This window comes from Phasianus colchicus, chromosome 6 (assembly GCF_987193195.1).
Source record: "Phasianus colchicus chromosome 6, bPhaCol1.hap1.1, whole genome shotgun sequence".
Lineage (NCBI taxonomy): Eukaryota > Metazoa > Chordata > Aves > Galliformes > Phasianidae > Phasianus > Phasianus colchicus.
The window spans coordinates 45,572,681-45,587,206 of NC_143441.1; the positions used below are offsets into that span (position 1 = coordinate 45,572,681).

The 14,526-nt window shown below is 43.9% G+C and overlaps 2 long non-coding RNA genes across 2 annotated transcripts; one reads left to right on the top strand and one right to left on the bottom strand.

Moving 5' to 3' along the window:
- Window positions 1–4,013: 4,013 nt before the first annotated feature.
- LOC149917585 (uncharacterized) lies at window positions 4,014–13,712 on the top strand. Its single transcript, XR_016467555.1, has 3 exons — window positions 4,014–4,098; window positions 11,278–11,411; window positions 13,661–13,712. It is a non-coding gene; the product is annotated as an uncharacterized LOC149917585 (long non-coding RNA).
- LOC116244422 (uncharacterized) lies at window positions 7,955–9,326 on the bottom strand. Its single transcript, XR_004170189.2, has 3 exons — window positions 9,262–9,326; window positions 8,716–8,946; window positions 7,955–8,488 (listed from the first exon to the last, which is right to left on the bottom strand). It is a non-coding gene; the product is annotated as an uncharacterized LOC116244422 (long non-coding RNA).
- Window positions 13,713–14,526: the final 814 nt, after the last annotated feature.

The following is a 14,526-nucleotide window of genomic DNA, read 5'->3' on the forward strand; positions in this document are numbered from 1 at the left end:
ACACAAGAGAGGAGTAAGGTAACAGCAAAATGATATGACAGCACATAATTGCTGATATGTGCAATTACCAACCACTTATCCAAACAGCAGTTGGTCTTAATCTTACAACCTTTTTTCTTGCTAAGGGTATCAGCCACTAAATTGCTTCTGCTTCCTCTGGGACCCAAAGTAATCTTTAGGCTTGAAATTGAGGTATTTTCCTTCTTTTTCAGTACCTACATTTCTTTGCCTTTTTAATATTTGAAGCAACATTGTTCCATTGTTAATCTTGATAAAAAATGTATCAGAGCTACACATATTATTGAGACAGAGAAAGAAAGAGGGAGAACAGAAGGGAGAGAACACACATCCTACCTGGAGACAAGCTATTACCTACTGAGGCATTGCAATGGAGCACTGCGTTGTGCCCACTGCTGGCCAACAGCTTCTTAGGGGTGCGGAATACTTTCAGTTTCCATTGCCCATGATGGGAACTGGAGATGGTCAACTTTTTGCTGGACCAAGCCCTCATCTTGCCATCTTGCAGAAGCAGAGCTTGTCTTCCTCTCTGTGCTTTGCAGCATGGAATATGCAGATAATACCAAATATGTATAAACAGAAATCCTCTGGAAATGGTTGGTGAACCAGGTCAGTCAGCAACTATTTCAGAGGATTGTTGTTGACTCAGATAATGGACTTTTCCATTATCTCCATCTGTAAATTAAAAGGCTTACGATACTATTTAATGCATAAGGATGCATAAGGATGAAAGCCGTTTCTTTGCAAATGGCAGCAGCCTTCTGAAGATGGTGCTTCTCAGGGCTGTCTTTGCATTTCTGTTCTCACCCTATCGTTGAGATGCGTTGAGGACCAAGCTGCCCAAGAATATGCCTGGAAAGAACCCGCAGCCTGACAAAGTAGATGGAAAAAAGATGAACAAGAAGCTGTCTGAGATGTCTGAGTCTTCTCCCCTGCCCAGAGAGGTTTTGGGGTCTCCTTCTCTGGGGAGATTCAAAACCCACCTGGATGCTCTCCTTTGCAAGCTACTGTAGGGAGCTGCTTCAGCAGGGAGTTGGACTGGGGGATCTCCAGAAGTCCAGAACCCCTGCATTTCTGTGATTCTGTAACTCAAGAAATTTATCTTTGCTGCTAGTGAGATCTTCAGATGCGGAGTACCACTGTGGCCAACAATGTGCTCTACAGCAAGAGATCAGCTTATGGTCAGATGAGACTGAAAGCTAAGAGAAAGTGAGAGGTTTCACACAAAAAATCCACAGCAGAAGAAGTAGCGGCTCCCACCTTTTCCCGTGGTGCTCCCAGGTCAGCATTCTTGGGCTCTGCTTCCTCTAAGAGCCTGGGTTGGCGTCAGAATCCAGTATTGGGCTGAGATGTATGTGTCTTCCTCATCTTAGGGAAATAAAGCCTTTCCAGTACACAAACGATGGCCTGAGACAATGAATGAGTGTCCACTCCTGCCTATGAACATATAGGCAAAATTGGGATGACTGCAGTGGGTACTGGTGCAAGAAATAAAGCAATTCAAATAACAAAGCATGCACTAATATAATCTGACTGCAGTGCATACTGCCATTATAGTTTACTCATATATTGACCCCAATATTATCAGTAGACATTTATTAAACAAAATCCATGTCCTGCACTGCTAATTGTTAACATAACTGAGGGTTCGTGAACCCATCTTTCACCACATCTCTTACACATTATTTAAACAGTATTTTATTACACTTATTTCTTCAGAGGTAAAAACATTTCCTTTCCATGCCTGTCAACTGATTTGAAAACTAAATATCTAAATCGCTGTAGTTTATTTTTCATGATGATTTCTATGTTGTTTCAGTATTAGCCTTTGAGAATAAAACAAGAAATGCGCCTTCTCTCGTCTTAATTTTGGAATATCAAAAGAGTGCTTTCCCAGGAAAGAAATCTTGGCACACTTGTTAACAGAATGAGCTTTAGACCTTGGTTTGGATCTTCAGAAGTGAGCAAGGCGGTTAGATGTCCAAAGCCAGTGACTTTCAATGAGAACTAGTTAGTTAAAATTCAGAGGCCTCCTTCAAAAGCTCATCCCTAATCTCTCAGAACAATTTCTACTTCATTGTAATTAACTGTGGATTTAGACTTCAGCATAAATTCACCTTGACTACAATTTACAAAAGCATCTGGAAGTCCTATTTTCAGAACAGCTCAGGTCCCAAAGAGCCTAAGCTCTACTGAAAGTCCCCAAAGCTATGAATGCTATATCTAAAGTGTGGCACCAGAGAACTTTCTCATACTTTTGAGTTCAGAAATGTGCCTCTGCTGTACCTCATTCCTATCCCACAGTAAGACCTGGGCACCCATAACCTTGCTTCCCCAGAAGACTTGAGAGTGTCCAGGCTGGAAAAGGGCTGTAATTGCCCACACTGTTTCTAGACCTGGTGAAGGTAATCAGGACAGGGAGATGTGTAGCAAAACATACCCACCCTCATTGTACATAGCCCAAGGTTGTAGGATTTAGGAACCTCAACCTAATGCAGTGCTTTTTAGTTTGCTTGTCCTCCTTGGGGCTTTGGCCATTATCTATTACAGTCCCATGAGTCGCACAATTACAGGAAAGTATTTTTTATTGGAATATTACTCTCCAAAAATAAGGGAAAGGTTTGGCTTGCTAAAGAACAATGGAATTGTAGAATCATTTATGTTAGAAAAGACCCTTAAGATTATAAAATCCAACCATTACCTAAGGCTACCAAGTCCACCACTAAACCACATCCCTAAGTGCATCCACATCTCTTAATCTCTTATCTCTGGAGATAACAACTCCACCACCTCTCTGGGCAGATTAGGTGGGTATGAGTGAGTAGGACTATGAAGTACTTCGAAGTGGATGTAGAGAATGGATAGATGCAGAAATCAGCTTTCTCTTTTCAGATGAGCTGTTAACCATGTAAAATGTAGAGCAGGTTCATCTCCCACACTGGATTGCCACCTGGACAGAGCATTTATTTACAAATAGGAAGTTAGCTGAGTAGGTCTGCACTGGTAACCAACAAAGCAAGGACCAGTTCCCTGTCTTGTAGTCAAAAGACAGGACACAAATTGTATCTACATCCATGCTAAATGCTCTTCACCCCTAGGTGCTCACAAGCTGCACCCAAAACACCTCTATTCTCCTGAATAGTGGTATTTGGAATGCTAGCAGCACAGTGACATGAAGGGTACTGTGCAGAGAGTAGTGGTTTTGAACAGGAATTTCATGCCAAAGCTCAGAAACTCCTCTTATTAAGCTTTTGTCAAGCTTGTCACATTCAGCAGTGTTTTGGGTGCAAGGATTAAGCACACCTCAAGCAGCCTTCCCATCTCCTCCCACATTTCTGCCTCTGACTTTGTGTTTCTTGTCTAATTATGTTGGCTGCTGAGTAATTATTTTCATGGAACAATAATTTTAACAGCATGCATTTTATTGGAGGTGCAAATTATACATAATAACATACAGTAATTTTCAGTTAGAACTTTCTTAATGTGCAGAAGTCCTTCAATTTTTCAACAAATATAAGGGGAAGAAATGTTCTCTCTTGTTCCTCCCTTTCCCTTTTTCTTGGAGAAAACAACCTCCAGATTGTTTTGGAGCCAATTAGATCCATTTGAAATAAAGCACTTTTATTTTGAAACAAGAGTGTCCACATGGGGAGTTAATCAAGAATAATTATTCCTCTCTAAATTCACATTCTCAAATAATGTGTATTAAATCCCCAGCATAGGAAAGCCCCTAAATGTCAGAGGAGGTTAAAAAATAGTAGAGTCGATAGAGGAGCTCTATCATAACATAAAGCAATGACAATAAAACTGTCCTCTCTGCAGCCAGCCCAAGCCAGCAGTCAGAGCTAGCCAGGATGGATCCAGGCACAGGTGACCCCACTCTCACTGCTCAGCCCTTTGAAGCCAGCTGCTACACGTGTCCGTGGCACAGTCGGTCCATACACTCTGTGTAGTGATGTAATAGTGGTGTCAGGCAGGAGATGCTGCAGTCATCAGGAGGAACGAGTTCAGGCACATCTCAGGAAGGAATGTTGCTCAGGGATGGATGCCTTTCACGGTTGTTTTCCCAGCTGGCTGAAGGTATGCATACACCTTGCAGAAGGGGGAATGATGTGGAACTGCAGATTTGTCCTTTTGTGTTGCTGAACTCTGGTTTTATTAAAACCCAGTATTTGTTTCCGTATTACTATGAATTGAGCAACCATTATTTATCTAAAGCAGCACTGAGGGCAAGGTTCCTTTTCTGTGCCAAGAGGCATGGCTACAATGGCCTCAGGGGAGGCTGGAGGCAGGAGCCGACTCCTCAGCTTCCCTGATTTGACTACATTCACTGGCATAACAGTGCAGCCCACAAGCAAGCAAACTATAGAATCATAGAATCTTTAAGCTTCAGAAAGACCTCTAAGATCATCTAGTCCAACTGTCCAGCTACCACCAACATTTCCCACTAAACCACATCCTTCAAGAACCACATCCCCACATTTCTTGATTGCCTCCAGGAACAGTGACTCCACCACCTTTCTGGGCAGCCAGTGCCAGTGCCCAACCACCCTTTAAAGGAAGAAGTTCATCCTAATATCCAATCTGAAGTCTGGAGGCCAGTCCTGTGTTCATCATCCAAACTTCCGTGCTGGTGGCTAGTCTAGGATTTACATTCTGAAGATGGTGAAGGCTCTAGAAGGCAAGATATATGAGGAGCAGTTGAGGTCCCTTGGTTTGTTTAGCTCAGGGAAGAGAAGGCTGATGGAGGCCTCCTGGTTAGACTTGATCCTTGTGGATCGCTTTTGACTTAGGATATTTTGTGATGTTATGATTCTATGATCCACAAAACTATTTCTGAGGAAAGAAAGTAATGCTAAGATATCACTAATGTCTGAGCTCAAGTTTTAATCAAATGCAGGGCAGAGCAGTGCTTATATTAGAAGCGATGCTCTGTTCAGTTTAGCTTTTCCCACTGAAACATTCACTGCAATCAGCTCCCTTGCAAGGTTCTCGAAGAAAATTGCTTTTTCTCCAAGAGAGGTGATGCAGTGGCACAGCCTGCCCAGGGAGGTGATGGAGTCACTGTCCCTGGAGGTGTTCAAGAAATGTGTACTGAGGGACATGGTCTAGTGGGCAGTGTTGGTGGTAGGTTGAACTTGATGATCTTAGAGGTCTTTTCCAACCTTAATGATTCTATGATCAGGCAGAAATAAAAGGAAGCTCGGGTCCTTTCTCAAACCCCAGAGGGTCCATATTGTCCCAGGGAAGGGGAACAAGATCAGTGTCTTGGAAACGAAGGAAATGAGTATCGATTTGAACTATTTTTGGAAGAATTTCACTCCTTTCTGAGATATCAAATCCCAAGAATTGTCACCAGCATTCAGCACCATCATAATGTGCAAGGGGTGGCATGCTGAAGAAGAGAGGAAGCTGTCAGTGTCTCTGTCGGTGCATTGGTGCTGGCACACAGGAGAAATTACTTTGGGGACAGAAGTCATAGTGCAGAAGCTCAGATTAATCAGACATCAGACAAAATTCAAGCTACAGTACTTGACAGGAATACACACCATATGGAAATGGATAGAGTCCTTGAGCTGTGAAACTGGTGACTATGTCAAATGTAGGGTGTGATGATGCAGAACCCAGCCCCAGGCATCTATGCCCTGCCCTATGTCACACCCAAGAGCTGGAGCAAGATTATTTTCCAGTCTGAGGGGAAACAGTTATATTTAAGTTTATTCAGGGCAGTATCACTGGATGGTGTCCAAAAAGTTATCCTCTGGAGTTGTACAACAACACTTCGCCATTCCTGTGCTCAAGCGATCCATGGAAATGCCAGGGTGTGAATGAAATCCTTTTTCAGCTGCTTCAGGTCGAGACAGTACAATCCTTCTTCTGTCCAATTTCCAGCTGTGTGAATCAGGAACCAGCAGCACAGGGCTCTCCATCCCAGTCAGTTCCCAAAGGAGGTTTATGTTCACATTCCCACTGTGCCTCCCCTCGCATCTGGAGGACAGCTTTCCCTACTCCTCCTCCATCTGATCGTTACTGTTTGGTCTGACAAATGCTTCTTTCTCTGGGTTGTAGTAATACTAGCTTAGGCTTTAAGGAAGACGAAGTCATCAGGTAGTTATTGTGGGTGTTGGTTGGGGTTTTCAACTCAAAGGACTGCTGGACCAAACACTACATTACCAATTTGTGAAGGAATCTGAATTCACAATAAATGCATGAAGATGGAGCTGAGGAAGCGAATCTAGGATGAAGCTGAATGCTGTTGGATGCAAAGTGTCACTTCAGAAGAAAGTTAACTGAGGACTGCAATGACCATACAAGAAAACAGTACCCTCAAAACTACAGCAATCCAGCTTCCATTGAGACCTGGGATGGCTGCTGACCTCACGTTCACACGAGGGCTGTATGCCTTTGTCCCTTCCTCTTCTCATTCACTGCCAGCAGATGTGGTAGGGAGAGGTTTTCTGCTCTGATCCCTCCATGGCCAAGTCTGAGTGGAAAACTCCATTTGCTGTAGAGACCCGCATTCCTGTGGAATTGATGTCAGCTGTGGTTATCACTTCGTGTTCTAGTTCAAACTAAGAATTTATCTCCAGAATAATTAGAAGGTTTCGAGCACTTGTAGCAATGATTCATGGAGATCCTTGGTGGGGATAATGAGCAAAGTAAGAGGAACAAGGCTGGCACAGCCCCAGACAGATTCACCAATTTCTTGGTTTCAGGTAGGGAGAAATTTCCTCTTCCAGGTGCTCTCACAGTATGCAGTGCTGCTAAGGATAGATGTCATGGAGGTTTCCATTAAAACAAATCAGGCAGCTATCCCACCTCACATGATTCACCTTGGAAAGCTAGTGGCAGACTTCTCCATCTACCAGTACCCAAAATGAATGAGAATAAATGAGCTCTCACAAGCCTGGGTCATTTCTCATGCCTTGCCTCTTTTTCACTGCTCTCCAGAACTATACAGCAGCTGTATACCTCTGGTACTTTTCATCCTTTTCTGCCATATCCTTCCAATACTTGAAGAGAGCATATAGACAGGAGGGACAACAGCTGTTTACAAGGGTGGATAGTGATAGGACAAGGGGGAATGGTTTTAAACTGAGACAGAGGAGGTTTAGGTTAAATATTAGGAGGAAGTTTTTCACACAGAGGGTGGTGACGCACTGGAACAGGTTGCCCAAGGAGGTTGTGGATGCCCCATCCCTGCAGGCATTCAAGGCCAGGCTGGATGTGGCTCTGGGCAGCCTGGTCTGGTGATTGGCGACCCTGCACATAGCAGGGGGTTGGAACGAGATGGTCATTGTGGTCCTTTTCAACCCAGGTCATTCTATGATTCTATGATAAAGTTTCTTAGGACTTAGCTCTTTTCTGAATTGACTTTTTTGACATGTCCCATTATTGTATTTCTACAATACACAAAGAATTCTGTGGGTACAATGAACAATTGCAGAGGACATCTCTGTATGTGCCACCCTGGCTTCCGCTACAGCTACAAGTTAAGATAGATTGCACTCATCTATTCCTCACTACATACATTGAGTGGAAAACTGCAAAAATCCCCTCTCGGACTCAATTAAACAGCTCTGAACATCTTTATTGGATACCTTTTCAGTCAGGGACTTTCCTATGAGTGGATTAAACTCCATCCATACACAGTAATATTTCTGACTTTGGACGTGAACATGGATTTATGTTCCTCCCACCGCTGGTTTCCAACAGCCTTGGAAATAGCACATGGGCATCACACGAAGCCAGAGCTAGTATCTCTCAGGCAGCAGCAGGTCTCTGTGCCAGGAGCAGGGTCTGCACCTCCTAGAACCCACCCCAACAGCCACGCACCCTTCCTGGGGGGGCCCTCCCCAGGAGTGCAAAGGGAATAATGTGTTTGTACCCTTTGTGCTGAGATTACCCACCACAACACCAATCGCTGTTGCTTTTGTGATTTATTTCCTTGTTCCTTAACAACACAGAGCTGTCTTAAAGCCATAGGAGATAAGTATGCTCAGTGTGTATGGACAGTGCTTGGTGAAGCAGCTACCAAATTGCATTTTGAATAACGTCCCTGAATTTACTAATCTTTGCTTATAAAGGCAAAGTATTTACACTACTGAGTCAAAGGCTGGGATCTGCAGTTCGCTCTGTGCTGTCTCAGGTCTGTTCCTCTTGGATACAATGGCATTTTCATTAGCTTCTCTGGGAGTCATCGTCAGGCCAAAAACAAAGGCTTATGGAAATACCATCCATAGCTCCTAATCCTCTGCTGGAATTGTTTCCAGAAGGACTATACTGTCAAACCCTTCTTCCCCTCACTCAGAAGTTATATTTGCATTTTATGAGGTACCCACATTTACATTGTCCTTTTGTGAAAAATCCAAAGCAAGCAGATATTTCACTTCCACACAGCTTCCTTTCCTCAAAAAGGAGAAGAATTTGTTTTTCATCTGCATGGATCCATCTGGTCAGGTCAAGGAACCTGGAGATAGCAAACATTTATGTTCCGCTTTCTAGTAGAGACAGAGCACCGTTACCATGGGTGAGAACACCAGTTCTCAAGTTGACAGGGGCCCAAGTCAGCCCTTGTTGGATTTAATGGAATTACCACTTTGGCTTCAAAGGAAATTTTTCATAGAGGCAAATGCCTCATGGGAGATGAAATTGGAAGTAAAATTGTATTTGTAAGCTTCCCACTTCCAGTCTTACCTTCCTTTGCTCACTGCAACTTTATTTCTTCTGGACAGATAGCATGAAGTCACTTCCATAATCCATGGGCAGGTGTGCTTTGCAGCTCTCTGTTGTTCCATTCTGTAGCTTGCAATTCCTGTGCAATGTGAGCTCTCCATAAGGTTGTCTGCCCGTAGGCCAGCTTGATATCATTACCCCACAGCAAACACCTTACAGCCTGAGTTCTGCCATGGATTGGGCACTGTCACACTGCAGGGTCAAATAATATAGGGAGTAAGTTGTTTTAATAAAAATAAAAGATTCCTGGAGATGTCTCCGGGGAGACCTGATAGCAGCTTTCAGTATCTAAAGGGGCTGTAAGAAGGAAGGGGACAGACTCTTCAGCAGGGTCTCTGTGACAGGATAAGGAGAAATGGTCGCAAACTAAAGGAGGGGAGATTAAGACTGCATGGTAAGGAAGAAGTTTTTTACAATAAGTGTGATGAAGCACAGGCTACCCAAAGAGGCGGTGGATGCCCCATCCCTGGAGACACCCAAGATCAGGCTGGACAGGGTTGTGAGCACCTGATGGAGCTGTGGGTGTCCCTGTTCACTGCAGGGGGTTGGACCAGATGGTCTTTAAGGGTCCCTTCTAAGAGAAATAGTTCTATGACGATTCTATGTTTCTATGACTCAGTGAAGTCCTGGCCACATCTCAGTGTGATGAGCTCTGTAGTGTAACAAGTTTGTTAGTTCCTTTATACATGTGTCTATATCTCTGTCATTTACTGCCCAGATGCCCAAGATTTATTTATGTACTTCAAACAGAAGGCAGTGAGGATTGCCTGGATATCAGTGCTTACAGAGAGGAATCCAATGCTCTGCGCAGCCCTGCTGTGAGCCCTGCCCTGCCTACTCTGGCACAAGCACTGCCTGTTTCTCCTGGCTATCTTTCAGTCCCCAGCATTTCATATTTCCCAGCCTGAGTTCCCCTGAAGGACTGAAGCAGCCTTCGGCATGTTAGTAACCAGACATCACCTCCTGTGTCATCAGGTGTAGTGCTGTTTGCTCACTGGAGCTGTAAAATGCTCTTACAGCCTTGGCATCTGAAACCTGGCTCTGCAGCAATGAAGCACAGGCTTTCTGTCTTCCATGGCAGTAATCTGCAGACTGACTTCCTAGACAGTTTTTTGTTGTTGTTGTTGTTGTTTTAACCCTATGGTGGTACTTAGCACTTTGGAGAGGCTTCAATTTGCTTTCAAGGAATGAAATAATTCTGGTCTCATCTATCAGCAGTCTCAGGCCCTTTCAAACCTTAAAAGCCAAATAATCCAGGATGCTTGGCACTCATTAGAGCCCTCTCATTTGCATGTAGGCCAGTGATGTTGCTTACAGCCTTCCACAAACAGGTCTTAACTGAACTGTGGCAGCAAAAGGAGAAAAACTTTGCTCTTTATTTCTTCTCTTCACTTCAGCAGTGCGCATTCAGCCCATGAGCACTGCCTCTTGTTTTTCTTTGGAGTATCACTTGCAGTTACTTTTATGCCAGTGTCACACAGGCAAAGCTCAGTTTCTTGTACAGGCATGTTTCTGAGGGGTATTGGGCTGCTTTAACACATAGTCCATATACTGATGGCCTTTCTTTGTTATCTGTTCCCCACCGCCTCTGTCAGAGATGCCCAGGTTTTCTGCTTTGTGTTTTTTTGTCTAACCTCAGGGAATGGGAGCTGAAAGCCTTCAGTATTCTGTGAGGGCTCCACAATGAGATACTCATCCAGTATCTGCTCTGACTTAAAGGTTCATCTCATCTGGAATTATACCTGACAAACTCAGCTGCTGACCCATCTAGTTGGCCCGGATACCCACACACAGCCACATCTCCTCCCTCCACTCATCCTAGGTGAGAAGAGACCTCCATTTCAGTGCCTCAAATGACAAGCTCTGGTGCAACAAGAACTCGCTGGAAGCAGTGACTCTGCTTAAACCACGCAGATGTCACCACAAACTTACGGGGGCATTTTGGGAAATATTAATGTCACAACCTCTGAAAGAAACTTCTGCTCTCGTGTGGAGCATCCCTTCCTTCCAGAGATGTTGGAAGAACAAGTTCTTCTCTCTGCACCTGAACTCCTTGTCTCCAAGATCAGATGGAAAATTGGGTTCCCTTTGGGGGCTCTCCAGTCCTACGCACAGCTGTGGAAAGAAAAAAATATTGGACCAAACAACAAAATATTAGATAATTTTAGACAGTGCCACATGTCAGCCAAGCAATGCAGATGTACTAAACCTATGCTCACTGCTGAGACTGTGAGGTTGATGCTTTTTAGCAGGGAGAGTAGCCTGCTCAGTGCTGCTGAGGGCAAGCAACAGCAAGACCAGGGGCAACCCTATCTTGATCCAGTATGGGAAGCAGGAATCTCCAGGTGTGGATACATTGCATAGCCCACATTCAACAGGGTGAGTTGCAGATGGGAGGTTTGAAGTCATTTTCTTGGCTCAGTGCCCCTTAGGCCCCATCCAGTGCATTATTTTAAACAGCAACCTTAATATTAATTCATATGTCAGTGTCTGATCTGTATTTATGTATTTAATGCTGTGTAGGGTAATGGAAGTGGAGGCTGCATGTGGTTTTAGCAGTCCTGCACAACAGCCTTGGAGACAGCCTCCAAGGCACTACTGTGGCCCCAAGAGAGCTCACTGAGATGCTACAGCACATTGGAATCAAGAAAACACAGGTGAGAGGAGAAATTTAACCCACAGACAAAACCAATGACAGAGGAAAGCTGAAGCTGGTTTGCTGAAAACCAGATCAAGAAGAAAGAAATCTGGCCCAAATCCAGCACCTGCTATTGAGTATACAGGTCTCTTTCCACCTCTCAGTCAGCTTGCTTGGCTTCTGTTATTTGATGGAGACATGAGTAACCTTTGGTGATGGGAGCTGCCTTGCAGCCCCAGATAGAGAGTTGCTTGTGTATGTATGTACACACACAGAAATATACACACATTCATATATATTTATATTTAATGTGCAGCCCGTGTTTGAAATCTCACCTACGTCCACACCAAGCCAATTTACGGGTAGATGATGGGAGGTCATAATTGGAATTAATTAATCCAGAGGGAAATCCCTTCCCAGGCAGTGCTCAGTGAAAGGCAGATTGGCAATATAAGGAGAATAAGCTGCACTTCTAATGCTCTTTTTAGATATTCTTATCACTTCCAATATCCCCTGGGGTGGGAACAGGTCTAATCCCCCACAGAAAGATGGGAGCCACCCATCTTTCTGCAGTGCAGAGGAGAAGATAAATGCATGGACCAACACCTTGGATATGCTCCTGATGTGCCAAAATGTAGGCAGAGAGCATCCTTGTGGTCTGCTTCCCCAGACTTCTCTAATTGTGGCACCAAAAGGTTGTACCAATTGCCTTAACCACAGAGCAACAAGCTTTACACTACCTAGCGTAAGGCTGCAGAAAATCAGCTTTTGCCCAAAGCTATCACTAATCCAAATAATTTGGTCAGATGACAGCTGGAATGGATGGTTTTGAACTAGTTGAAATAAGAGTTTGCCCTAAAACTTCAAAAAGCAGAGGATAAAAGGAAAAACCATTCCATCAGAGAAGATAAAATTAGCTGTGGTCTAAATTTCACTGCAGCATCTCATGAGCCTTTGGTGCTCTTCAAATGTCCCACACGTATATTAGTTTTATACCCACTTGAGAATGAAGTCATTTTCACATAGGATTTTCAATGATTAATTATTCTTCTTTTGTTCTTATCTCCGTCCCTCCCTGAGCTTTCAGCTGTTTGGTTGCTGGGTGGCTCCAGTTTTCACTTTCCAAGAGAGGGCACTGTGGGTGGGGACAAACAGCGGTCAGTCACTGCAAGCTGAGCGTGTCCCCACGGTCACATTCCAGCCCCAGCCTGCCCATGCACATGGCCACTGGCAGCCCATTCTTATGAGCTTCAACCTGGAATACAACGTTGGCAACGATAAACTTGAGGTTGGCTGTATTATCTCTAGAAACAACGCATGCTGTACCTTGTAAAACTGTTTATGTCATACTAAATCTGAGGGGAAAGTCCACAGTGCTACAAACATTTCAGCGATACCGACCCAAAACCTTTGTATTCCTTACTATGACTTCTTTACATATGGTTTTTTTTTTTTTTTTAATTTATTTATTTAATGAGAAATCCCAGGTGAAGCATCTGTCTAAATAGAAGGTCCGAGCTGAGAGTGTATTTATAGGACTTAAGAGCATTAAGAAAAACAGGAATTTGGGGTATAAATGTGCACTATCAAAAAATCATAAGCATACTGCGTAGATATATACAGAAGAATCTGATGACCTGACCTGGTTACCATCAGAGAAAACTGAGAGCACTACTGCTGTCAATGGGACACATCCTAAATCTAGGATGTCAGGGTTGGAGGTGAAGTTCTTCTGAATGTGGATCACAGAAAGCCAGTAACAGCTGCCTGCAGGTGTAGAAAGCTGGGAATAGATTTGTTTGTGCGTTCTGCACTGATTTCTTGGATGGTTTTTAGTATTTCATTGTTTTATTCGGCTTTATACTGTCACGTGTGTGGCTGGGCAGACCCTTCCTCTCAAATGGGCTCTGAGGATTGCAGAATCACAGAATCATGAGGGTTGGAAGGGACCTCTGGAGATCATCAAGTTCAACCTGCAGAAGATGAGCTGGCTCCCACCCTGGAGGTGTCAAAACCCTTCAGGAACTGGCTGCACATCCAACTGGGAGAGGGAAGGCCATTGCTTAGCAGGTCTTGGTCAGCAAGACTGGGAGAAGAAAAACAATTTCCCTGCAAAAGCTCACAGACAGCCCTGACACATCTTGAGTTGAAGTCTTGGGCCATTGTCGGATTTCTTTTGGTTAAGAAATTGAGCATTTTAATGATAAACTTTAAGCCTAGTAATGACAATTTTTTTGTCTTTTTTGTTTTTGTTTATTTGCACATTAGAAAAATAAACCTACCCAGAACTCATATCCTCATGGCTGTGTGTGGGGCTGAGAGCATCTGCCACAATGATGTTGGCAAAAAGAGGTGATTTGGGAAGGAAATGCACCGGAGAAATTAAGCCCTTTAATACAGGTAATCAAGTGAAGTGAGTGAAAGGCCTTTCCCTCCCGAGAGCTCCTCGCCCTAGTGGAAGCGATTCTAGAGATGCTATTTTGAAAGCATGTCATATCCATTGTGTTTTGAAACATTTAATTATTTGTGACTCCCTTCAGCGTGGGAGCCCTTCTTCAGCAGTGCTGGGTGGGGTGAATGCTCTCACAATCATCTCTTAAACAGCACACGGGGTTTGCTGCTGCTGGTTGGGAATTGGTGATGGATGGATGTTTGGGGGTACGGTGCCTGAGGCTCAGCGCAGGTTTGTGCTCGTGGTATTCAGCTCATGGCATACTCTTACGCCTGGATATGTTGCAGTTTTACATATGCAGTCTTCCTCATTCATTTACATCTGCTTTGAAAATAGATGACTTTCGTGTTTGTAGATTTGCACGCGCTTTTACTGTAGAAAACAAACACGAATACTTACAGTAGCCTGGAATGGTGAGACAGCTGTAGCTAAGGCTTTCTCAATCATCTCCTTAAACTAGATGGCTCATCACGCTGTGCATGTGCTGTGAATATTCAGCACAACCATACCCAGCAATGTTCCAGGGGAGTTGGACTAGGTGACCTTTAATGATCCCTTTCAAATCAAACAATTCTATGATTCTATGACCCCGTGATAAACCAAACTAGAAATCAGAAATGCTTCCTTCTTAATAACTGACCTTAATTCTAGAAATCAACCACTCTCAACTTTCAACTAAAAC